Consider the following 27,541-nt stretch of genomic DNA (forward strand, 5'->3'; position numbering starts at 1 on the left):
CTACCCTTTTTGGTCCCAAGGTTAAAGACACTTTAGCCAGATGTGAAATAGATGTCAAGACCCTTTCTGCTGTTGGTGTATGTTTCTCTACTCCTCAGAGGCCTTACTCTAGGAACCAGAGAAGTGGGAGACTATGGTTTAAAAAATCCAAAGCGCCTTTCTAGGAATCACGCAGCAAAGATTTTCCCTGAGGCAGAGGGGGAAGTAAAGGAAGATGCCGCCCCAGAGGCAGAAATGGACCACAAAACCAGGAGTCCAGAGAATCTTTCTCTGGTACTTCCTATCAGTACCCCTGAATGGGGGCCCGATTACCCTCCTCTGGAGGCAGTCGGGGGATGATTTTCTCTGCACCAATCTGCCTGGCAAATACTAACTATGGACATATGGGTGCAGGGAATAATATCCAGAGGTTAGAAGATTCCACTATCTTTACCCCCAATAACCCAGAAAAGACGCCCAGATGTTCCACCAGTCACAGAGAAGCAGCAGTCCTAGAAATTCAAAAACTGCTAGATAAAAGAGTCATCCAAAAAGTCCCACCAGACCAAATAGGAACTGGGGTTTTACTCAAGGTTCTTTTTAGTGCCCCAAAAAAACAGGGGACTGGAGACCCATCTTGGATCTCAGCTAGTTCAACAAACCTAATTCCGGATGGTCTCGGTACAGTCGATACTTCCACTCTTGGAACAAGGCGATTGGATGTGCTCTGTAGACCTCCATGATGCGTATTACCATATAAAAATTGACAAATGCTCCAGGAGTTTTCTGCACTTCTGGCTGGGAGCCTGTCATTTCCAGTTCAGGTCACTGCCCTTTGGACTCAACACAGCCTCCAGGGTGTTCACCAAATGCATGGCAGTAGTAGCAGCTCATCTCAGACTGCAAGGTTTTCAAGTTTTTACATACCTCAACGATTAGCTCCTTACCGTTACTACCAGGCATCAGTTAGAATGGGCAAGAGATTACACACTTCACCTCTGTACATCTCTAGGCATAACAACAAATTTCGAAAAGTCAAGTTTACAACCTTTTCAGCGACTAGAAATTATCGGAGCCCATTTAGACACTGTTACAGGAGTTGCTTCACTTCCTCCAGAAAGACTACAATGAATCATATCCCATGTCAGACAAATTCTACGAAACAAAAGAGTTTCAGTAAGACTAGTCCTGAAAGCATTAGGCTAGATGGCAGCATCAAGTACTGTTGTTCCCTTAGCAAGATATCACATGCAAATCTTGCAATGCTTACTTACTTCCCAATGGTCTCTGATATACCAGCCTATGTCTTACCTGATCATAATTATCAATTGCTGCAAACAAGAGCTTATGTGGTGGATCAGATCAGATTTTCTTGGGCTGACCTTTCATTCTTCCCCAACCCCAAGCCGTAGTGACCACAGATGCTTCCCAGATAGGTTGGGGAGGCATTATCTGGGAAGGACAGTCTAAGGCATGTGGTCCAAACTGGAGGCCAACTTGCACATCAGTGTTCTAGAAATGAGGGCAGTGCTGTTAGCATTGCAAGCATTACAGGATGCCCTTCCTCTAGGGGCCATAGCAATTCAGATGGACAACATGTCAGTAGTCTGGCATATCAACAAAAAAGGGGGAACCATATCTTACCCATTGTGTCGAGAAGTCCTCAGAGTCTGGCAATGGGCAATTTCTTCCAACTGCTTTCTCACAGCAACGCACATCCTGGGGAGCTCTGACGTGATGCAGTCAGTATAAAACCAATGCTAGTTAGAAAACAGATAGAAAATCTTCGAACTTTGCACATGAAATTATTTTAAATGAGTAGTGTATAGATAGACTTATGTTTAATATAGTTGGAATAGAATTATTTATTAAATATGAGTAAATGCTTTTAAGGAATTTTATAGGTTTAATACAATTATATTATTGTAAGTGTTAATGATATAAATGTTGAATAATGAAAAAAGGGGGGTTTATAATAGGTCGGCTGTGAACATGTGATTTAAAATGCTCCTATTTAAAGTTTGTATACTAATTGTAAATTATTAGCACTGAAGAAGGGTTTATTAACCCGAAAGCTTAATTCTGTTTCTCCTGACGTTTGGATTTATTAGTTATTTTGTCTTTATATGCTCCAGCCTTTACAACATTGATTATTACCTTTGTGGAGCTTCAGCGTGATAGCAGACAAGCTGAACAGAACTATTCTCATGCCTCATGATTGGTCTCTCAATCCTGTATTGGTGAACAAGATTTTTCATCACTGGGGCCACCATTGCTGCGATCTGTTTGCCTCTCCCCTAAACAACAAATGCAGAAGTTACTTTGCCTTAACCCCCCCCCCCCTCAGGGGGAGTCACCCAGAGATGCTGTTCTCCATGATTGGTCTCCTGATCTTCACTGTGCCTTTCCCCAATCCCCTGATATGTCATTTTCTAAAGAAAGCCAAGAGGATGGAAAAAACAATAATCCCTTCTCCATTCTGGCCTCGACAGGTTTGGTTTCCCTTTCTCTGGCCTCGTCTTCTTTGGGAACCATGGAATCTGGACCCATCTCCAGATCTGTTGTCTCATCCAGAGGGCATGGTTCATCCAAACTTCCAATATCTCAAGTTCATTGCATGGCTTCTCCAGTTCCCATGACTGCCAGGCATCCTCTCCTTTCCTCTCCTGTTTGACAAATTGTTGTGGCTCATCACAAACCTTCAGCTAGGAAACTTTATCAATGTACATGGCAAAAATGTATGAACTAGACCCTGAACAATGAACTTGACCCTTATATGAGCCCCATTCATAAGGTTTTGGATTTTATAGCTAGCCTTTACCAATCTGGTTCCTTGGCTTCAACAGTTAAAGTTCATCTAGTGACAGTCTCAAACTTTCACATGGGATTTGATGGCTCATCTCTAATATCACATAAACTTTGTAAAGCATTTTTAAAGGGACGTCTGATCTTAAGCCCTCCATTCAAAGAACCCATTCCTCCTTGAGATCTAACCTTAGTCCTTCAGACTCTTACTGTGTCTCCTTTTAAACCGTCAGTTTGTGACTTGAAGTATTTGTCTTGGAAAACTTTATTTTTGGTGGCTATTAGATCGGCCAGAAGAGTATCTGAACTTCAGGCCTTGTCATGCAAAATTCCCTACTTAATATTTCACAAGGATAGGGTTGCCCTTAGGACCAATCCATCCTTTTTACTAAAAGTAGTTTCAGAATCTAATATAAATCAGACAATTCAATTGCCAGTGTTTTTCCCTAATTTTTCCAATAAAGGAGAGTATTCTCTTAATTTACTAGACGTTTACAGACAGCTACGTTTTTATCTTCATAGAGCAAAGGATTTCAGAAAATCTGACCAATTATTTGTTGCATTTTCTTCTCTCTCTTAGGTAGTCCAGTTTTAAAGGTTACCTTGGCAAAATGGCTTAGAGACTGTATTACTTTCATCTGTCACTCAAAAGGGCTCCAACTTCCATGCCCAGTTAAAGCTCATTCAACTAGAGCAGTGGCAACTTCTGCAGTTTTTCAAACCAGAGCATCCTTGGATAATATCTGAGCAGCAACAACTTGGTCTTCTCTTCGTACCTTTATCACTCATTACAAATTGGATCAGGTCTCGAGGGGACGGACATTATTTGGTTTGATTGTGCTTAGGAATATTCTTCCGTGAGACCTCCCAAGACTAAAGTAGCTGGGGACTCCGTCCTACTGTCAAGGACTGAGTGAAGATTGACAACATCAGATGAAGAAGTTGTGTCTTACCATAACGTTCTATCTGTGTTGTCAATCTTCACTAATCCTTGACCCCCCCCCCTCCATCCCCCATCCCGAGACTCTTAGTAGATAGAATTGTCCCACAACTGGCTTCATAATAGTGACGCATAATTGGTCTCTTATACTCTTTCTGTTTGTCTGCCACTAAAGTAAGCAAACTCAATCTGAGGTAATTTAGGGAGGAGCATTATGGGTAAAAGCCTAGCTGGAGAGTTTGGAGGGTGCGAGCTGAAGTAACAAGCCCACATTCAAGGATTAGTGAAGATTGACAACACAGATGGAATGGTATGGTAAGACATAACTTCTTTTTCTTTTCCCCTGTTCCCAAATTCCAGAGGTATTACCTGAATAAACCTGCCTTTGTCCATAGGCAGTCTCACCCTCCTCCCAAGGATAAAAAGGGTGTTAGAAGGAGGACTCCTGCTAGGTCTACTCAGACTCCTTCAGCTCAGAAGCCTGCTTTTGCAGACAAGCCAGGCTCTGAATGACTATCTTTTTCCCCACTCCTCAGTCACATTCCTCTGTCTTTTCATTTTTCCCTGTCCCCTCAAAATTGGTTTAGATCACTCAGGATTTTTGGGTTCTATTCATCATTTGTTAGGGGTATTCCGAGGAGACCATTCACACTACCGATTCTAGACAAAAAAAGCCTTCTCTTCCGACTACCATTTCTCAGAGACCAACAGATTCTCTCAGGCCTCGAAGCCAGGCTGCTCCTAGGAAATCTGCTTCTAGCCACCATCTTGCTACTGCTCCCCCACCCCAAGCTCAAATGCTTAAAATGGCGGAGGATCTCATCTCTCTTATCCGAGGTACTCAAGCCTCCACTCCAAAAAGGAAAAGGCTTGTTTCTCCAGAAATTATGACAGACCAAGAGTCTGAGGAATCTGAGGAATCTGATTATTCTGCCCTTGAAGGGGAACAACAGCCCTTAACTGTTTATGAGGACTCAGATGCAGAGGAATCCATCCCCTCTGCCTCCCCTCCAGAGGACCTCTCCTTCAGGGAAACCCTTCACTCCCTCAGGGAACATTTTCAATGGGAATCTCCGGACTTCCCACAGTCAAAGAAACAACTTAGAGAGTTTCTGGACCTGCCCCAGCACAGACCCCTGACCATCCCACCTATTCTAGAAGTGGTGGATGATGTTTTCCTTGAATCCAGTTTTGCCCCTGATGCCTGGCCTCCTGCTCCAGCTAAACCTGACAGGTACTACATAGTACAGAATTCTCAAAAATACCTCTACAGGAACCCTGCCGCAGACCCTGAGGTTATTACACAGGGACCCAATGGAGCTAAGACTAGTTCTGCCAAGAATCCTCTTCCGTCTGACAAAGACTCCAGAGCTCTGGACAGATGGGGTAAGAATGTATACACCTCTGCAACCTTAGATATCAGAGCACTCATTTGTCAGTTCCATGTGTTACAATATCAACAACACACTTTTGAACAATTAAAACAGAAGATTGCTACCTCTCCTGACGGTGCCAACTCAAAAGAGCTGGCAGAATTATTACACTCTGCTTGTCAACTGGCCAAGCACTCATTACAATGTGGATATGGCGCCCTAGATGCCGCTAGCATGGCAGCAGTGACAGAATCTGTTGTTAGAAGACATGCATGACTGAAGGAACAACCTCTCCCTGATCATGTCAAGTCTAAACTTATTGATGCACCCTTAGATAAGGAATGCCTGTTTTGGGAAAAAGCAGAAGAGGTGCTTAAAAAGATGGAAGACAAAGCAAAATCTATGCAAACAGTAAAAGATTTCTTTCAAGTTCAACCGCCCAAATTCAGCAGGGCCTTCCTTGCACCCAGCAGACAGGGCCAAAGTAAGGCCAGCAGGGGCAGGACATCCAGGCCCCTATCCCAGGGCCAGCCGAGAAGCAAACAGTGGACCACTTCTGCCTCTAAGGCAGGGAGTTCTAAGCCAAGCTTCTGTGGGAAGCACTCACAATGACTCTATCTCCCCCCTCTGTCCTCCTTTCACTCATCTAAAACTAGGAGGAAGGCTCACCCTCTTCAAGGACAATTGGATCTCTATAACCAAGGACCAATGGGTATTAAAAATCATTTCTCAGGGATACAGATTCTCCTTCAGCGAACTCCCAATTCCAAGAGAGTAGCCAGATCTCCCCCCAAACCAGTGGGCAGAGGCATTAAAACAGGTAAAAATGCTAATATCCCAGGGGGCAGTAGAACCTGTCCCTCCGGATTAAACAGGAAAAGGTTTTTACTCCAGACTATTCCTTGTTCCCAGAAGAGAGGGCACTTGGTGCCCTATCCTGGATCTATCCAAACTGAACACCTCCTTGTTGGTCCCCAGATTCAAAATGCTAACCTTGCAGCAGCTCCTGCTTATGCTCACACAAAATGCCTGGCTAGTGACATTAGACCAGATGCCTACCTCCACATCCCCGTCAGGGAATCGTGCAGAAAATTCCTGCGCTTCAGAACAGGCAGTCATCACTTTCAGTTCTCTGCACTGCCCTTTGGCTTATCTACTGCTCCCAGAGTATTCACTAAATGCTTGGCTCCAGCTATAGTATTCTGCAGACAGAGAACTATACAGATTTACCATTACGTGTACGACTGCCTCATTCAGGCGAACAGCAAAGAAAAGTTGCTGCAGGATCTTCTCTTTGTCAACAAACTCCTAACTTCCCTAAGGTTCATCATCAACGAGAAAAAATCAAAGCAAAACCCCACCAGGAAAATTGTTTTCCTGGGAGCTGTGCTAGACACAGCGACCCTAATGGCCTTCCTGTCCCCAGAAAAGCAGAGCTTCTTGCCTCACTACTTCACCCATCTGGCTTCCAGAAGTCATCTCATTGCGAGGAAGTTCCTGCAAGCCCTGGGATACATGGCATCTTGCATCCTTCTCAATCCCTCCAGGGTTCACATGAGAAAACGTCAGTGGTACTTAAAGAACGTTTGGTGCCAGCACTCTCAGTCCCTAGAAACCACTCTCCCACTGATCCCTTGCATAAGGCACAAATTTCTCTGGTAGGCAGAGGCCTGTGCCATGAACAAGGGTCTTCCCTTCATCCTCCACCCTTCCGGCCAGACAATCACCACCGACGCCTCAGACATAGCTTGGGGCGCTCACCTAGCAGGCAGGTGTACCCAAGGCCTCTGGAATGCCCAGCAGCTTCACTTGCACATCAACCAGAAAGAAATGATTGCAGTGTAAAAGATGCCTATTGCCACATCCCCATCAGGGAATTGTGCTGAAAATTCCTTCGCTTCAGAGCAGGCAATCAGCACTTTCAGTTCTGTGCACTGCCTTTTGGCTTATGTACTGCACCAAGAGTATTCAGCAAATGCTTGGCCCCAGCTATAGTATTCTGCAGACAGAGAAATATACAGATTTACCCCTACCTGAATGACTGCCACATTCAGGCAAACAACAAAGTTAAGTTACTTCAGGATCTTCTCTTTGTCAAAAAACTCCTACCTTCCTAGGGGTTCACCATCAACGAGAAAAAAAATCAAAGCAAAACCCCACCAGGAAAATTGTTTTCCTGGGAGCTGTGCTAGACACAGCAACCCTAATGGCCTTCCTACCCCCAGAAAAGCAGAGCTTCCTGCCTCTCTACTTCACCCAGCTGGCTTCCAGAAGTCACCTCACTGCGAGGAAGTTCCTGCAAGCCCTAGGATACATGGCATCTTGCATCCTTCTCATCCCTCTCGCCAGCCTTCACATAAGAAAGCTTCAGTGGTACTTAAAGAACCTTTGGTGCCAGCACTGTCAATCCCTAGAGACCACTCTCCCACTGATCCCTTGCATAAGGGATGAATTTCTCTGGTGGGCAGAGGCCTGTGCCATAAACAAGGGTCTTCCCTTCATCCACCCTCCTTCCGGCCAGACAGTCACCACCGACACCTCAGATATACCTTGGGGCACTCACCTAGCAGGCAGGTGTACCCAAGGCCTCTGGAATGCCCAGCAACTACACTTGCACATCAACCAGAAAGAAGTGAAGGCAGTGCAAAATGCTCTGACTTCCTTCCAACCCCATCTCAGGCCAGTGGTCCCCCCTTATAAAAACAGACAACACCACAGTAATGTGGTACATCAACAAGCAGAGGGGCACTCAGTCTTACCTCCTGTGCAGGTTAGCCATGAGTCTGTGGCTTACAGCCACCTCCATCGGACTACACCTAATTGCCCAATACTTATCAGGGAACAACAACACACTGGCAGACCACCTAAGCAGAAACTTACTGGACCCCCCATGGATAGCAGCTCCACAGAGAAATATTTCTGCAAATCACCCAGGAGTGGGGGACCCCAGAGGTGAACCTCTTTGCCTCACACCTCAACCACCAGCTGCACAACTTTTGTACCAGGGAGTATCATCTCCTAGCATGGAAGGTGGATACCTTAACCTCTCCCTGGAGCACACTCTTTGTATATGCATACCCTCCTCTGCCCCTTATTCCCAAGGTTCTGATCAAAATAAGAGAGGAGAGACCAAAGGTCATCCTCATCGTTCCAGATTGGCCCAGACAGCATTGGTACCCCTTACTACACAGTTTCACATTACAGCCCCCTGAGCTGCTTTGCCTAAGGTCAGACCTCTTGACCCAAGAGAGGAGGAAGGTACTGCACCCAGACCTACACACTCTCAAACTTTCAGCATGGCTCATACACTAAAAACTAACAAGAAATCACTGTTAAGCAAACAGGTCCTGGACATCATCACAGAGGCCAGAAGGCCCAGCAAAGAAAATCTTATGCAGGAAAATGGAAAATATTATGCTCCTGGAAACAATCCAAAGGGGAAAGTACCTCCCGACCTTCCATCCTCTCATCCTGGATTATTTAGCAGAGTTGCTCAATAGTGGCCTCTCCTTCTCCTCTATTAAAATCCATGCCTCAGCCATCTCTGCCCATTATGATTCAGACCCACCCTCTTCTCTCATCCTTTGATTAAGCAATTCCTCAGATGGGGCTTCTAATATCAGGCCTCCCAGAAGACCTCCTACTCCACCCTGGGACCTGAATTATGTGTTAGAGAAACTAACCTTACCTCCTTTCGAACCTGCAGCTTCAACAAAATTGAAATACCTCTCCTGGAAGACTGCCTTCCTACTAGCTATCACCTCAGCCAGAAGGGTCTCAGAACTTCAAGCTCTCATGGCTGTCGAGCCCTTTATAATTTTCCATGCAGACAGAGTCTCCCTGAGGAATAAGCCCTTATGCCCAAGGTGGCATCTGATGTGATCCTTTACCAGGCCATACACCTTCCCACCTTCTTTCCCAACCCTCAAAACAAGGGGAAAGAATTCTACAGTCACTAGACGTGCACAAACAACACGGATACTATCTGGAGTGCACTAAGCCATTCAGAAAAACTGATCAGCTTCTCTAAGCTTTGCCCCAGGGACAGAGGGGAAGCCCATCTCCAAACAAACTATTTCCAAATGAATTTCACACTGTATCCATTTTTGCTACAGACTACATGGGAAATCCATCTCTAAGTCAATCTGTACCCACTCCACTAGGGCAACCTTCACTTCCACTGCCTTCCTCAGAGGAGTACCTATCAGGGACATATTGGAAGCGGCCACCTGGACCTCTGTCCATACCTTTACAAAGCATTACCACCTATCTCTCTTTTCTAAGTCTAGGGCAGGGTATGCCTCTGCAATTCTGCAGGGCCTCCTGACCCATACCTAGGACTCTACCTATCCTTCCGCCCTTTACCTCAGCTTTGGGAATTCTCCCACAGGTGGTGACTGCAGCAGTGAAACACGAAGAACACAGTACAGTTGTGTACTTACCATAAATGTAGATGTTCGAGTGTATTCACTGTTGCAGTCTTGGTTTACCTCCCTCCATCCCCCATTTCACATCTTCCCCTAGGGGGACACATGCGTCCCAAGGTGGCTGTTAGCCAACAGGACCACTTCTCTCGTTTCCCTTGTGCTTCTGACAGGTTAGGGCAAGTAAAACTGATGTAATGACATCGGCTGTCTTGCTTTGTTGTACTAACGACCTGACATCAGACTACAGGCGACAGCAGCCGGCGCACAAAAACACTGACTTTGCTATTTGGGCCGGTCGAGGGCTACCACAGCAGAGATAAACCCACAGGTGATGACTGCAACAGTGAATATACTTGAACATCTACATTTATGGTAAGTGTATACACCTGTACTTTCCTAAAGTCAGTCTGGCTTCAGCATTCTCATCCTTTATATTTTCCGGTTCCCTTTCTCCCATGCCTCAAGCTGGAGCTTCAATGGTGGATTCATCAATTGTCATAAATCCCAGGGCTTCTTTTCAACTTCAAGTCACCTCTTACAATCTCTTCCGATGCCTCAGAAGTGTATGTGTGTGGGGGGTGTCTCCTCCTCTTCCTCCTTCGGTCCTCTGAAAGTCCAGAGGCTCTGGTCTCTGTCAGAAGGAGAATCATAATCAGTATCAAAGACTTCAGGCCTTTCATTCTCTTCTCCTTCCAGGGCCTCTCAAAATCTTCATAGACAATACCACAGTGATGTGGTACATCAACAAGCAAGGAGGGACAAGGTCCTACCTCTTGTGCAGACTAGCTCTTCAAGTTTGGGATGTAGCTGTCCAGTATCGGGTGACTCTTCCGTCTGTTTATATTCCTTCAGGTCAAAACTTTGTGGCAGATTTTCTGAGCAGGTCCAGAACACAAACTCACAAGTGGAATCTTCACAGAGGTGTGTTTCTGGATATTGTCCACCATTGGGGTACTCCTCAAGTAGATTGCCTCCCATCTAAACAGACATCTTCCTCCATACCTCTCAACTGTCCCTGATTTTGGCTCAAATTTTAGCTCTGTCCCTCTTAATCCCTCCTAAAACCTAGTGACTTTTGGAGGAAAGGTGGTGAATTACACTTAATGAATAATGACAATAATTAAGAGTTATAGACTTCTTTTACTTAAGAAAATGTGTATTAATTTATAAGCTCTGATTCTGTCAATGTTTCAAGTTAATAGCATTAATATTTTAAGTGTGTCCCTGATTGTCCCTGATTTTTTCGTGACTTGTCCCTGATTCTGTTGAAATTTGTCCCCGATTGGTTGAGAGGTCTGTCTTCCTCTCTCTTACACCAGAGTACCATGTCCTCTGGCTTGGAAGGTGGATACCCTCTCTTTTTCCTGGAATGGGGTGTTTCTTTGTCTTCCCTCCCCTTCTCCTCTTACTGTGGGTTCAGTTCAAGATCATAGGAAGTTACTAGGCTAATGGCCCTTGGGCCCTTACAAGCCTAGCCAAGTTTTTACCCTTATTTCCACAATCAGCACCTATTGCCCCTGTCCAAGAGGGACACACGTGGAACCCCTGGGATGAATTTATAGTCACCCATCCAGTTGTCCAGATTGCTTTGGAAGAGGGCCAACGTGGTGCTTTGTTTGACATGAAATGGGAAGCTGTTCCAAAAGTGTGATAACCTCTGGGAGCAAATATGTCCCTTCAGCAGGTTTTATTAATGTCACATACCAGATTAAGGTCTTTAGACCGAGTAACCCGTGTACCATTTAACTTTCAGATATGAAGCATTTCCAGTAATGCAGGGTAAGAGATTGCCTTATATGCAATGTGGAGATCATCTCTGAGTAGTCTGTATGAAACAAAACAAAGTGACCGTGATTTCAGACAATCCCCATAGAACTGATGGTGAAGACCTTGAGTTTTCGTTATGAGGAACCTTTGTGGTTTCTGCAATTGCTGCAGGTGCTTAGAAAGGTACATACCAAAAGGGGCATTGTACTCAGTTATTGACCTGATGAGGGAAGACTGCAGGGAGGTTATTACTTTTTTATTTCTGGAGACAATGCCCTTACTTATGAGATGAGCAATATGGAATGCCCTTCTTACCACTGTAAAGACATGGTGGTCAAAGGTAAGGTTGCTGTCAACCTGTGTGCCCAGGTCTCTCACCACTGAGTGCTTACTTAAGGTGTTGCTGTTGATGTGGTAGTTAGCAGGAACATTGCTTTTACCGAAAGGAATGCTGATACATTTTTTTTTGCATTGAGATAGAACAGGATGCTCCCAGAATGTTGCTGGTGACTCCTTTTGGCCCAGACAGCACTGGTTCCCTCCTCTTCTGCATTTAGCCAAGGGCAGTCACCACAAGTTACCTCACAGGGTGCATCTACTCACCTATACAAGGGGTCTATCATCCATCCCCATCTGTCCACTTTTCAACTGACACTGTGGGTGATAGTTTTTTGATCCCTTTTAGGCATCTTTTTCTGAGGACGTTCTGCGGGAGGCCAGGAAACCCAATACAAGGAAATCTTATTTATCCAAATAGGTTCAAAGGAGTTTACTAGGCTAATGGCCTTAGGACCTTTATAAGCCTAGCCGTGTAAAACAACTTGTGCACCCTAATTGACCATAGTTAGATGGTCGTTAGTAGCAGAGGGATTCTATGATCAGCACCAACTACCCCTGTCCATGAGGGATATAGGTGCCAACCCCCGTGGTGAATTTATGGTCACCCATCCATTTGCCAAGGTTCTGCTTAAATATGGTCATTGAGGAGCTCTGCTTCACATGAAGTGGGAGATTATTCCAAAGGAGTGCCAATCTCTGGGAGATACATCTGTCTGTCCAACAGGTTTCTTTAACTTTGCAAGCTAGGTTGAGATCCCTGGAGTGAGTGACTCTTGTCCCATTTGATTTGCAGATGTGCAGCATTTCCATTAGAGCAGAGTCAGTGACTGTTCTGTAGACCAGGCACAGGTCACCTCTTAGCAGCCTGTATGATACAGAATACAGTGACATGGCTTTCAGTCTTTTCATGCAAGTCATGTTTTGGAGGCCCTGGATTCTTTTGGCTAGAAACCTCTGTGGTCCCTCCAGTTGCTGCAGTTGTCTGGTGAGATACATACAGAGTGGAGCATTGTACTCAATTAGTGGTCTGATAAAGGTCAAGTACAGCACAGTTATAACCTCCTTAGTCTTAGATGTGATGGTCTTATTTATGAGATCTGCAATGTAGAAGGCTTTCCTTACCACTGTGGACTCATGGTGATCGAAGTTTAGATTGCTGTCAACCTGTGTTCCCAAGTTTCACACCACTAGTTTGAACTTAGAGGGGTGCTATCTAGATCATAATTAGCAGGGGCTATTACTTTGACAAAAGGAATAATGAGGCATTTTTTTGCATTTAATTTTAGTCTGTGACTTTGGCATCAATCATTTGTCTGCATCAGCCCCTTCTGTAATATGTTCAGGTCATTGGGGGACTCAGTGATTGCACTCAGTTTGCAGTAGTCTGCCGACTTGATAAGCCACAGGTCATCTACTTTTGCCTGGACCTCAGAGAAATAGATTCCAAACAGTAGATGGCCCGGTACTGATCCTTGTGGTACCCCACTGGTAACTGGTCTTCTGATGGAGGTGGACTCCTCAACTTTGACAGTGTGTGCTGTGTCAGTGAGCCAGCTGGCTACCCATCTAGTGACGTTTGGGTTAATCCCCAGCTAGGAGAGTTTTTCAATGATTCCTGAATGGTTGTGTCAAAAGCCTTGGCTAAATCAAGATAGGTGGTATATACTGCTTTGTCCTCATCCAGGGTTTTGGTGACTTTCTCAAAGAAATCCATTATGTTTAATAAACAAGATCTATTCTTGATGAAACCAAAATTGGTTGGGTCAAGAGTTTGAAGGTTGCCTATGTCTTTATGATAAGGTCCATGATGATTCTTTCCATGGCCTTGCAGAAAAGGCTGTTTAGGCTTATGAGTCTATAGTTTCCTGGGTTGTTTGATGGGCCCTCTTTGTGCAAGGGGATTACTGTTGCTGTTTTCTACTCTGCCAGAACAAAGCTAGTGCTAAGGCTATGGTTAGAGTGAGTGCCAAGTGGTTCCACTAAATCTTTTAGATTGTTTACTAAGCAACCTGGGATGTTATCTGGTTCCATAGAGGCCATGTTTTTAGCCTTGGAGAGTGCTTGTATGGACCTGTTCTTTGGAGATACTCTGTAGAGGACAGGTGTCAAGAATGCTTTGTGGAATGACTGGTGTGGACAGAGGAGTAAAGTTATTGCCAAATCTGTCAGCTAGCAGGTTGGCGAATTCCTCAGGTTCAGTGTGAGTGGTACCGTCCACTATATGTTCGGCATGCAGCTGGACATTCCCTTTTAGGTTTTGGGCGTAGATAAAGAATGCCTTATGGGTTGTCTTTAGCTAGGGATGCTAAATTATTCTCATAACTAGCCTTAGAGGCCTTTACAAGATATCTGATTTGCTTGTTCAAGCTGTGGAGAGTATTCTTCCTCTGTTGAGTAAGTTCCCTCTTGTTCTTAGATATCAGTTTCTTTCTTTTCTTATATAATTTATTTATACTTGCAGTCCACCAGGGTGGCTTGTTTTTATGGGAAGACCTGGTTTTAGTCCTGTCAGGTACAGCTGAGTCAGTACATTTGTTTATGTGGCTATACATTTGTTTATGTGGCTATAAAGGACATTTGCTTACTCTTATGCGTAGGAGTCATTGTTGGCTGTGTTAGTAGGGGCTTTGAAACTTTTTATACCATCACTTTTGCTTTGGAGAAATTTTTCATTTTTTTTTTGCTCATGTGTGGGGGGTGTCAGGTCCGATCTTTACTTCAAACAAGACTGATTTATGGTCTTGTCTTACCAGGAAGGGCAACACACAGGGGTAGTTCAGTGACCCTCCCCATGTCGGTGAGCACTAGGTCTAGGTCATTTGAGACCGTTGTGGGGGTGCAGACCAACTGTTCTAGGGCATTTGAATTAACAAAATCCAGGATGCTCAGAGCAAACATGTTTGTGCTTGTGTAAGTTGCCCAATTGATAGAAGGATAGTTGATATCTCCCATGACCGAGGTGTTTGGCTGTATACTGAGGGACTCTAGCAAGTCCAGGTAGATGGTATGCAGTTCATGGTGGGGGACCTGTAGCTAGCAATGATGTGGTAGGGTATTTTGCCTATAGTTATTAGGACCCGGTGTAGCTCAAGAGAGTCTACTGTTTTACCATTCTCAAGGTGTATTTAGATTTAATAAAGATGGATACACTTCCACCTTTGGTCATGCTCGTTTTGAGGTCTGAACGTGTGACAGGCATTGTAGCCTTGTACAGCTGGGGTGCTCTCTGTGGCCTTGAACCAAGTCTCAATGACTGCACAGACACCAGCATCTTCCAAGGTGAGGAGTACTTCCAGAGAGTGCAGTTTGCTGTTTAGACTCTTAGCATTAAGCAGCATGACCTTGAGTTTGTTTCTAGTGGATTTCTTTACATCTGAAGTGTTGTTTTGACATTGCCTAAAAATGGCAGTATGGGGAAGGTAAGCATCTTTGACAGTGTCTGAAAGCCTTGAGGAGACAGGTGAAGGCCATCTCTGGCAAAGCAGCTGGTCTGTTGACAATGTCTTTCCAGACTGTCAGATACTGGATCCCCCTGAAGTGACACCAGAAGCTAAGCCAGTTATTGAAATCAATCTGTTTTTGTCTGTACTGTGGCATCATCCTAGGTGAAGGCAGAATGCTCCTTAGGGCTAAGGACATACCTGCCTGGGACACATAATCTGAGAGTTCAGTCGTGTCTCTTTCCATATAGTGCAGAGAGGTACGTCTCAAGTCATTCACACCAGTATGTACTGTGACAGAATCATAACGGTAATTGTTGCTGAGTGACTTGAGTGCGTGCGTGATTTGGCCGATTCTGGCACCTGACCGTGACCTTGTCCTTGTCCATCCTGGTGAGGGAACATCTGTGTGTCTCACTATTGAGTCGCTTTTGACTAGGACATAACGTTTTGAGGTGTTTTGCCTTACGGGCTTAATTATTGAGACACTGATATGTGTGTTATGTGTGGTAGTGAATTCTGCTCGTGTGGCAGTATGTGTAGCTTGTTTGCGCTTGGGAGGTCTCTGGTCTTTTGGTAGGCTCTTGGTGAGTGCCTCCGCGTGTGTAGGTTCATGTGTCTTGACCTTATCTTGTGTGAGTAGAGAGGTGTGCTGACAGCCTGTTTGATGTCTTGTTTATTGTTACGTGAGAGGACTGATTCTAGTTTCATAGTATAGTTACTTCTCTCACACACTATATTTGTTTGCTTTAGGCACAAGTGGTTGCCCATATACATGAGGAATTGCTACATTGCCTCAGGATGCCCCTGTCAATCAGGCTGGCTGGAGAAATGTTGGGAAACTGACTGTCCATAGCAACAGGTAATTCTTAAGTGCTAATTAGTGAGAGGGCAAATTAGATCAGCTACTTCTCTGGTATTAAGAAGGGGACTTAGTCTATAGACGATTAGAGGGAAAAAAACAGTGGGGTGACACTGCTCAGTACTCAACTGTGTTGCCCGCAGAGCAACAGAGAACCTGGGAGGGTTTCACTGACTGTTGTCTATGGAGAAAATAATTTCTAGGTGTTTACTTCTATACAAGGCACTGCTAACCCTCATTGCATGGTGCTCAGCTACGACAAATGATCCTTCTTCAAGAAATTGTCTCTGTATACTTTGTAAATATCTCTGTATTGTTTCTACACTATTCTATTTACCTGGAGACTATTTTGTAATGAGTTTGTAATGTTTTTTACTGTATCTGTTTATGCTGAAGCTTTTCTCCCCAGGCCTCCGCTGAAAATGGACATATATCCAGTCGGACTATCCCGGTCAACAAATGTAAAATAAAAATAAATAAATCCTCAGCTCAGACAAGGCTGTATCCACACCCTTCTGCCACAAGGGTGCAGGGGAGCCCTTCTTAATGTAAGATGGCTGGATTTGAGTTCAAGTTTATGAAAAACAGGCTAGATTCAGCAAGTCTGGATCTAGTCTATGCTAACTAAACAATATTTCAGTGCAAAACAAGTGCAGAGAATAAGCAGGCACAAACAGTAAAAGCAGTCAAAAAGGGACAAATTAATTCAGTAAAACAGTGAAATACAGATGAAAAAGTGCAGATCAAACTCAGAATAAGCTTAATTTCTTGTTCTTAGCTTTGGATGGCTTGGATTCAAGCCTAAATACTCTGGACCTCTGGCAAAGGACACCAAACACAGATAGTTCTGTTTAATTGAGCTTAAACCAGAACCAAGACATGTAGAAGCTCAGAAGGGTGGAGGCTACCCTCTCCTCCCACAAGACAGTAGACCACAAACCTTAATGTAAAATAACTGTCCTGAAATAACTGTCCTGAAGCCCAAGTGCTTAAACCAGAATTAAGACACTTTTAGAATAACAGACACATTAAACCTTCAGCCAGCAATTTCCAACTTAGAAGGGTGTAAGATACCTCTCCTGCCACAAAAGTGTAGACCCCAACCCTTCCTTATGTAAGATAACTAGTTCAAAACCCAAGTGCTTAAATCATAACTAAGAGGCTTTTTTTACACTGAGCTAATCGAAGGAAGGACACTCAGCAAACTCGGAGCTATAATATATAACATTAAGTATCCTGTTTTTTGTTTATTTTGTTCTTTATTTCTTTATTTATAGCACTTTGTGTGCTGTGTATTTTTCTAGCTAGTTTCACTGTGTGTGAGGTATTAACTGGAAATTGTCCACTCTTATTAAGCATCTGTTGGGTTGTTTGTTTATGATAACTTGTTGCAGTTAAACTCTTTTTTCTAGTGGCTCCTTTAGCTGTTTAAAACTTTCATTTAAAGGCTCACTGCTGCTTTTCAGCTGTGAGTAACATTTCTGCAGTTTGTTCTAAGTAGTGGAGATATTTGTAGCATTTCCATATTCAGGCTTGTATATGGGCCTAGTGTTTGTGGAGGCTGTGTGTCTGAGCACATAATTCAGGGATATCTTGTTTTAGCCAAAGCCATCAGGCATTTCAGTGAGAGAGAATTGTTTGAGGTCATTGGCTGAATGAGGTCTCCTGGACTACAGCTTAGACTACGCACCTCATTGGTTCTTTTGAGATTTCTTTCTTAAAAGCTGTCTCAGGTTTCAACTTTCTGTTACCTAAGAAGCTCAGTTGTGAGTGTTCTGCCATTTTACACTGAGCTAATCGAAGGAAGGACACTCAGCAAACTCGGAGCTATAATATATAACATTAAGTATCCTGTTTTTTGTTTATTTTGTTCTTTATTTCTTTGTTATTTATAGCACTTTGTGTGCTGTGTATTTTTTCTAGCTAGTGTCACTGTGTGTGAGGTATTAACTGGAAATTGTCCACTCTTATTAAGCATCTGTTGGGTTGTTTGTTTATGATAACTTGTTGCAGTTAAACTCTTTTTTCTAGTGGCTCCTTTAGCTGTTTAAAACTTTCATGTAAAGGCTCACTGCTGCTTTTCAGCTGTGAGTAACATTTCTGCAGTTTGTTCCCACCCTCCCTTCCTGTTGGTATAGTGTTTTTATAGTTGCCCGCCCCTAGTGTAAATTTGATCTGGGACCCTCCTCCCAGTCTGGTGTCATTACCTCATTCTACCCAGTACAGGGAGAGCATTTGAGAAGGCCAATCAGCTTAGTTTCTGCTACTCCTTTCTCTCTTTCCACAAAAAAAAAATCAGCTTAGTTTCTGCTACTCCTTTCTCTCTTTCCACAAAAAAAAAAAAAAAAATTTATCTGCTTTTACTGTATTTGGGCTCAGTGTCTGTTATTCTAAAAGTGTATTAATTCTGGTTTAAGCACTTGGGCTTGAGGCCAGTTATTTTACATTAAGAGGTTTCGTGTTCTGCACTCTTGTGGGAGGAGAGGCTGGACTCTGTCCTTCTGAGCTGGGAATTTCTGGTTAAAGGCTTATAGTGCCTGCATATTTGAACTGCTTCTTACTGAAATTGGTACACCTTGTTTGCTGTAGCATAGACTAGATCCAGGCCTGCTGAATCTAGCTTTGTTTGTATAACTTGAGCACTAATCCAGGCATTCTTTAAAGTATTCAGTTGTATTTATTACTGCTTGGTAGTAACTTGATTAAAGTGTAGCTATCATTTCTAAGTCTTTTGGATTAAGCACTTGGGCTTCAGACCACTTGTTCTACATTAGGAAGGTTTGTGGCCTGCACTGTGGTGGCAGGACAGGTAGCTTACATCCTTCTAAGTTGGGAACTGCTGATTGAGGGCTCAGTGTCTGTTGTTCTAAAAGTGTATTAGTTCTGGTTTAAGCACTTGGGCTTCAGGCCAGTTATTTTACATTAAGAAGGATCGCGGTCTGCACTCTTGTGGGAGGAGAGGCTGGACTCTGCCCTTCTGAGCTGGGAATTTCTGGTTAAAGGCTTATAGTGCCTGCATATTCTAACTGTTTCTTACTGAAATTGGTACACCTTGTTTGCTGTAGCATAGACTAGATCCAGGCCTGCTGAATCTAGCTTTGTTTGTATGCTTGTTGTTTGTTTATTTCCATGAAACGCTAATTCCACCTAAAACACGTCCTTTTAGCACTTCTGTGGATCCCTAGTGATATCTGCATTGCTTACTGTACTTATTTCCTTGTTTCACTTGAAAGAAAGTTACTGTTTGTCGTTTTTGCATTTAAGTTACCTATAACACATTGCATTTAAGTTACCTGGCACTTGCTCACTAAAGCAGTTATGTAAGTCAGCTCTAAAAAATTTAAAAGCACTACACCCTCACAAACTCCCCTTGAGTACCTTGTTCCCCATTGGCCCTTTTTTTCAATTATAAAGGAATTCCTAATACTATTCTAGCATGTCCAAAGGTCAGTTGTCAGTCTCCTCTCCGGTCCAGCTGGTGAATCTGGGAATCTTGAGGCAATGTTACAAATGCCTCATGTACACAGACAACCCTCTCCTCCTCCCAACAAATTCCAACACATGTGAGAGATGCAACCGTATAGCCAAATTGGAAGCTAAGCTCTCTCAACTCAGTACTGGCGTAACCAGTCAGGAGGAAAAGGAAACCACACTCACTACAATTCCAGTCTCACATAGACCTACCACGACAACAAACCAAACACATAAACACACAAAAACATACTCGGAGGCTCTAAATAAAAATCTGCCTAAGCAGCAGAGACCTCCAAAGCAGACACCCAAGCAACCGCTACCCCAAAACAAAACACGTGCAACACATAGCTCACAAAGCCAGTGTGCCGAACAGTCACAGCCCTTAAGGCTAAACAACACACCTGATACACTTGTAATAGGTGACTCTGTCATCAGGCACACTGACGTCCCACTCACCAGGCTGAACAAGGAGAAGGTCACGGTGAGCTGCCTGTCGGGCGCTAGGATCCGCCACATAACACAAGCACTCAAGTCACTCCAAGGCAAGTACAAATATGACTCAGTCATTGTCCATGCTGGTGTGAATGACCTGAGACGTACCTCCCTGGACTACATGAAAAGAGACATAGAGGAGCTTTCTGAGCATGTAGCCCAGGCCGGTATGACCCTGACCTTGAGTAGCATCTTACCCTCACCAAGAATGATGCCACAATATGAAGACAAGATGATCAATTTCAACAATTGGCTTAAGTATTGGTGTCATTCAAAGGGGATCCAATGCCTGTCAGCCTGGGATGACAAGCTCGACAAGCCACGATGCTTCGCTAGGGACGGCTTGCACCTGTCACCCCTGGGCCTTCGGATATTGGCAAAGGCACTTGCTACCCCCATAGTGCCTTTTTAGGCAAGGCTCAAAAGACAAACCCACCTCCATAGGTATCACAAGGGATAAGAAACTAAGAGTAATGCTACTCAACGCCAGAAGTCTAAACCTCAAGATGCACGCACTCGAAACTCTCCTTAGCATGGAGAACATCGATATCTGTGCAGTAACAGAAACCTGGTTCAAGGCTCCCGAGAGCACCCCAGCACTACCAGGTTATACCTCATACCATGCTTTTCGGCCCCAAAACTTGGACCGAACCACAAAAGGAGGGGGAGTATCAATATTCGTCAAAGATACCCACACCTCCAGGTTGGTGGCACAGCACGAAGCATCAGAGACTATCCATGTGCAACTAACAGTGGGTAAAACTGCCTTTCAGTTTATAGCCTGCTACAGACCACCCTCCCAAACACAGGAACCCCACTCGGCCTTCCTGAGAATACTGGAAAATATGAAGGTCTCTCCAAACACCATTATATTGGGCGACTTCAACTACCCAAACATAGACTGGGAGCATTACTCTAGCTCCAACACCCTAGCCCAAAGGTTCCTAGAATTTATAAACTCAAATGCTATGGAACAACTTGTTACCACTCCCACAAGAGGGGAAAACATACTGGACCTGATCATCACCAACATGGGGACACTATGCTCCAGACCAGAAGTGTTTCCCTCACTGGTAAGATCAGACCATAAACTAATCTCACTGGATATTCACATCCCGACCCCACCCCCTGCTCAGAAAACCACAGTGAAAAACTTCTCTAAAGCAAATTTCACACGCCTCAAAACCGAGGCGGAATCCTTCAAGGCCCCCGGGCCTGTGGAAAATACGGCCCAGACCGCAGAATCCTTTATAAACGCATTCTATGAACACCTTCAGGAATGCATGGATCATGCAATCCCAAATAAAACCAAGACCCAATCCTCCAAAGGCAGACGTCCTGTCTGGTGGACCCCAGCCATAAACAAACTATACAATAGAAGGAGGAAGCTACTACATGATAGAGCAAAATCCCAAAAAGGGAAGGCACCTCTGATCAGTATTAGCAAAAAACTACGGGCACTCATAAAATCGTCTAAGGCCAGCTTAGAGAGAAAAATTGCACAGGACACTAAGGATAATCACAAGGCTTTCTTTAGTTATGTTAGGAACCTGGGTGGGAATTCCCAGATATGCTCAGAATTAGTCCAAAATGACAAAAAATACACCTAGCCCACAGACATTGCCAACATCCTAGCTGACAGGTTCAGTGCAAACTTCTCCCCCCTCCCCACCAAAAGGGCAAATATCTATCGCAACAGAGTGCTGCCCCCTGACATCTCAGATGCTCAGGTAAGAGCCGCCCTCTCCAAAGCAAAAAACACAGCATCAATGGGACCAGATGGTGTCCCGGGCTGCGTCCTACATAAACTCCAAGAAGAGCTAAACCCAAACATAAAACTACTGTTCAATCTTAGCCTTACTACAGGATATGTACCCAAAGAGTGGCATACAGCAGCAGTGGTCCCTCTCCACAAAGGTGGTGCCTCAACGGATCCTGGAAACTATCGCCCCATAAGCCTGACTAGCTTGGTCTGCAAAGCTATGGAAAGGGTCATCATGGACCTCATAAATAAAGATATTGGGGACCTACAGACACTGGATCCTACCCAGTTTGGCTTTGTTAAGGGCAGATCCTGCCTCTTAAACCTGGTCGATTTCTTTGAAACAGTCACCAAGGCCATCGACGAGGGGAAGGTGGTCCACACAGCCTACCTGGACCTCGCAAAAGCCTTCGATACAATACCCCACTCGGGCATTATAGATAAGCTCACCAGCTTAAATATAAACCCCTATGTCACTAGATGGGTTGCAAACTGGCTCAAGGACAGAACCCACATGGTTAGAATTGCTGGAGCCATGTCAGACTCCAAACCAGTTACAAGTGGCGTCCCACAAGGCTCAGTCCTGGGACCTCTCTTGTTCGGTATATATTTCTCGGCGGTACAGGCCAACACGGAAGGACTGTGGCTGACCAAGTTCGCAGATGACTGCAAACTGGGCGCCATAATCACCTCTCCAGCCGACACAAGCATCTTCCAAAAGGGCCTCATAGAAACAGACAACTAGTGCCAGAGCCATGGCCTCAATCTAAACGGCAAAAAGTGTATAGTCATCCCCTTTGGCAAAAACAAAGTGCCCACAAATTACCACATAGGTGGTAATCCATTAAGTACAGAAGAAGTCATTAGGGACCTGGAGACCCAAGTTGATAGCAATCTCTCATTTGACAACCACGTGGCCAAAGTGGTTAGAAAAACATTTTATATAGCCCACCTAATCATGAAGGGATTCACATCTAGATCAGGGGAGGTCATCGTGCCTCTTTACTCATCCCTCATCAGGCCCATAATTGAGTACAATGCCCCTTTTGGGATGTACCTTACCAGACACCTGCAGCAACTGGAAAGACCCCAAAAGTACCTCATCAAGAGGATCAAAGGGCTCAAACAGATGCCATATGCTGCCCGGTTAAAGAAACTCCAGCTCTACTCAGTGGCATACCGCCTGCTCAGAGGCGATCTGTGCCTGACGTATAAAGCCATGTCCAACCCGGATTTAATGGACATGCTGCACCTCAGAAAATCCAAATCCCATCGAGCTACGCTCAAGAGACTTGAACCTCAGCACTGAAATAAATAGGACATGCTGGAGGCACAGATTCATAACCCAGAGGCTCCCTTCACTCTGGAATAAAATCCCAGTCCAGGTTAGGCAGAGTCCCACATTGACTCTCTTCAAGAGGAATCTTGATGAGTGGATGGGAGATCGTAGGTTTACCCCGGCTATCACTTCTGTGTCACTGTTAGATAGAGGCACAGTATACTAACCTCAAAAAAAGGCATAGCAAAATTAATTTAAAATGGGTGGCGAAAGCCAAACACACTCTGGCTAGGCTTATAAATGCCCTAGGGCAGATAGCCTAGTATGAACCTATGAACAGTCACAAGTAAAATCAAAACTAAGAGGCTTAGAATAACAGTCACAAGTTAATCAGGCTACTAACAAACAGTAATAAATGCAGCAGAATAAATTCAACTGAACACTTTTAAAAACGAGCAGCAAAAAGCAAAGTAAATTAATGAAGTAGGAAGAAGCATAGATATAGTAAAAGCAGGAGAATAAAGTGCAGTTTATTTATTTATGTTTTTAGTAAGTGGGAAGGAAGGAAAGAGAAGATAATTCAAGTTTGAGAGTAAGGGGATGTGCCTTTCCAACTGTTCTCTCCATACTCAGTAGAATGAGCTGATGAGATGGTACTGGAAGTAGTATCCAAATCAGATTAATAATGGAGGCAGGCAACTCAAAAGCCACCAAGTTTGAGTACAACAACAGCTGGGCAGGTGGGTGGGTAAATAATTGCAGAGAGATCAGCAATAATCAGGCAAGAAAGCAAGTCAAATACGCACTCCAGCTAAATAAAGATGCCTCCACAAAAATTTTTAGTTAAAGAGGAATGCTGCTTCACAGCTCCTCCCACTAATTAGCTGGATGTGATTCACCGTCTGCAAAGGAATTCTTTTCTAACTGACCCTAGCCAAGACCTCTTAAAACTCCAGCAGAACAAAAAACTTAAAACAAAACAAATGCAGTTTAAGAAAAAGATAAACAATAGAAGTAACCAAACCTTAAATGAAAAGTTTCAATTCAAAATCAAATGCAGAGAGACTAGCAATAGTCAGGCAAGCAACCAAATCAAATAATTACACCAGCTAAATGGAAGATATTTTCTGTTTGGTGTCATACTCATAACCTGGATCCACTTTTTGTGGAAGTTCCTTTGGTTCTCCCTGATTTGTGTGAATTGCTCAACACTGAGTTGGCTTACTGTTCTGTTAAAGCCCACCTGCTAGCTGTTTCTGCTTGTCTGAAATTGACTCCCCCTTTGATTTTAAGATTTGATGTCAAACAATTTCTCAAAGGCGTCCTTCACATTAAGCCTCCTAGGAAGCCTATTCTATCTTCCTGGGACCTTAATTTTGTCCTGGAAAAATTGACTCTGGTTCCTTTTGAACCTGCAGCTTCAGCTTCTTTACAGCATTGCCTCTAGGAAGACTGTTCTTTTGGCCCTTACCTCATCCAGGTGGGTGTCTGAGCTGTAGGCCCTTCTTTTTTAGTTTTTCATAAGGACAGGGTGTCTCTTCATACTAATCTTTCTTTTATGCCCAGGGTGGTTAATGAGTTGTCTCTCAGTCTATTCATTTACCCACTTTTTTCCCTGCCAGGGCTATCCAACATGGCCTCCTTGAGGGTTGTGCTTGGGCTTTCCTCCTTCCAACTTTCTTCCTGAGCTTTGGTATTCTCCTTACTGTAAATAATGTTTATTACTTTATTTATATAGCATATATCATGGACAGAAGTAGGTCAAAAATTAAGAGAGATAGCTGGGTGCACAAGACCCAGGATACAAAAGTGCCCAATCCTGGTAGGTGCACTAGGGCTAGGACTGGAAGAAATGATAGTGTAGAAACCTCAAATTACGAAAACATTCCTACAGTAGGGCCAGGCCCAGGGGGAGGATGCCCCCCCTGTTGTAGAAGGAAATAGCAGTCCACAAAAACTGATAGGCCAAAGAAAGCCATAAAGACGATAAAATGGATATTGAGGATAAGAAAGAAATTATGTAGTGGTACTATTATGCAAAAAGACCAGAATTTCCAGACACAAGATATGCAAAAAGATAGAGAGAAATTAGAGGAAAGAAAAATACTTCCAAAGGAAAAACTGTCAGAAGCTTCAAATAAAAATGTATGGTCATTAATACAACAGATTTGTGAAAAACAGTATATAGACAAAGAAACCTTGATCTGTTTGGAAAAAGAAGCATGTGAGGAAGTGCGAAAATATAAACAACAAAACCTAGATATTTTTGAAAAGTTTAAAAAAAGAAATATGGACATGGGAAAGAGAGATTTGATATGGTGCAATATTTATGCAAAGGCGAAAGCCAAATTAATCAACATAAAGAAAATAGATATTCAAAGAGAAATACATGCAATAATGTTGTCGGTCATTTTCTGTTTTCACGCTGAGAGCTGAAGTTAAGTTGTTGATCAAGGTGCAGCCATGTTAGAAGTCTTTGTTTCTGTGTCTTAGACCAAGTTTAATCTGTTTGAAAAGCACAGATAGAATTCACCGCACTCTTACTGAGATTTCAGACTGACTATATAAGTGTCAGCCTCCATCCATGATTTTAACACATTTATTTTTATGTGGTATGTATATTCTTTTTGTCTTTCCAGTTCATGTTATTTTGTAGTTCTCACTCATTTTATGTACCACTTCAGAAGATCCTACTTTCCTTCCTGCTTTACCTACTTTCTAGCCTCACCTCTCTTTTAATTCCTTAACATTCTCTAATGCCATTTCTTTATAGTGTTACATTAACCTTTATCTATCCCAGAATTTGACTGAAATTTACTATCTAGTTCTCCTGCCAGAAAGAATATATAGCTTTTACGACCTATCACTTATTCTGTTTTATATTTTTCATGCATCATTATTTAACATGCATATTAGGAACTCTCTTCTATCTTATATGTAATGTATGGTCAACTTTATGCTTACCTTACATTTTGCTTATTTTCTTTTATTGTATTCACGTATTGTACTACTTTGTTATTGTCTTAATATTTGTAACCATTGTTCAGTTTTTTAATTCTGTTTGTGTACTGTGGAGCTTTTCTTCCAGGGCCTTCGCTGAAAATGGGCTCATACCTAGTCAGACATTCCCGGTAAACAAGTATCAACTAACTAAAATAAATAAATTGTTTCACATCTTTCTAGGAATTTATTCTTAGCAGAGAGGACTAATACCAAAACTTTGTCCCCCATTTAATTCCCAGAGTCTGACATTCTTTTTATACAACCTCTGTGTTGCATATGTTCCTTTGCTATTGGCATAACAGTTTTTAACCTGTCATGTAAGCCTGTAAATTGTACTGTGACAGTCTTGAATGGAGTTTTCTTTCTTTCTTTTTAATCTCTCCAAATATTTTGCGTTTCTAATACCATAGGAATGGACCCCATTCCTATGTCAGAGTATGATTAAAGTTCATGAAATTAGTATCAATTTTTAATGTCAGGCAGAAGTGCTCTTCGAAGCACACGCAATGTGCCCATTAATGACTCTTTCTGCAATTCATATGGAGTTACATGTATTGTTAAATGAAAAGTTTCAATTCAAAATCAAATGCAGAGAGACTAGCAATAGTCAGGCAAGCAACCAAATCAAATAATTACACCAGCTAAATGGAAGATATTTTCTGTTTGGTGTCATACTCATAACCTGGATCCACTTTTTGTGGAAGTTCCTTTGGTTCTCCCTGATTTGTGTGAATTGCTCAACACTGAGTTGGCTTACTGTTCTGTTAAAGCCCACCTGCTAGCTGTTTCTGCTTGTCTGAAATTGACTCCCCCTTTGATTTTAAGATTTGATGTCAAACAATTTCTCAAAGGTGTCCTTCACATTAAGCCTCCCAGGAAGCCTATTCTATCTTCCTGGGACCTTAATTTTGTCCTGGAAAAATTGACTCTGGTTCCTTTTGAACCTGCAGCTTCAGCTTCTTTACAGCATTGCCTCTAGGAAGACTGTTCTTTTGGCCCTTACCTCATCCAGGTGGGTGTCTGAGCTGTAGGCCCTTTTTTTTTAGTTTTCATAAGGACAGGGTGTCTCTTCATACTAATCTTTCTTTTATGCCCAGGGTGGTTAATGAGTTGTCTCTCAGTCTATTCATTTACCCACTTTTTTCCCTGCCAGGGCTATCCAACATGGCCTCCTTGAGGGTTGTGCTTGGGCTTTCCTCCTTCCAACTTTCTTCCTGAGCTTTGGTATTCTCCTTACTGTAAATAATGTTTATTACTTTATTTATATAGCATATATCATGGACAGAAGTAGGTCAAAAATTAAGAGAGATAGCTGGGTGCACAAGACCCAGGATACAAAAGTGCCCAATCCTGGTAGGTGCACTAGGGCTAGGACTGGAAGAAATGATAGTGTAGAAACCTCAAATTACGAAAACATTCCTACAGTAGGGCCAGGCCCAGGGGGAGGATGCCCCCCCTGTTGTAGAAGGAAATAGCAGTCCACAAAAACTGATAGGCCAAAGAAAGCCATAAAGACGATAAAATGGATATTGAGGATAAGAAAGAAATTATGTAGTGGTACTATTATGCAAAAAGACCAGAATTTCCAGACACAAGATA

General features: G+C 43.3%; 1 protein-coding gene across 2 annotated transcripts in view; it reads left to right on the forward strand.

The window, feature by feature from the left end:
* POP1 (POP1 homolog, ribonuclease P/MRP subunit) overlaps positions 1 to 27,541 on the forward strand; it is a 1,346,230-nt gene that overhangs the window by 1,276,607 nt on the left and 42,082 nt on the right. The gene's annotated exons all lie outside the window — the stretch shown is intronic.

This window comes from Protopterus annectens, chromosome 3.part0 (assembly GCF_019279795.1).
Source record: "Protopterus annectens isolate FY-2018-M chromosome 3.part0, PAN1.0, whole genome shotgun sequence".
NCBI lineage: Eukaryota > Metazoa > Chordata > Ceratodontiformes > Protopteridae > Protopterus > Protopterus annectens.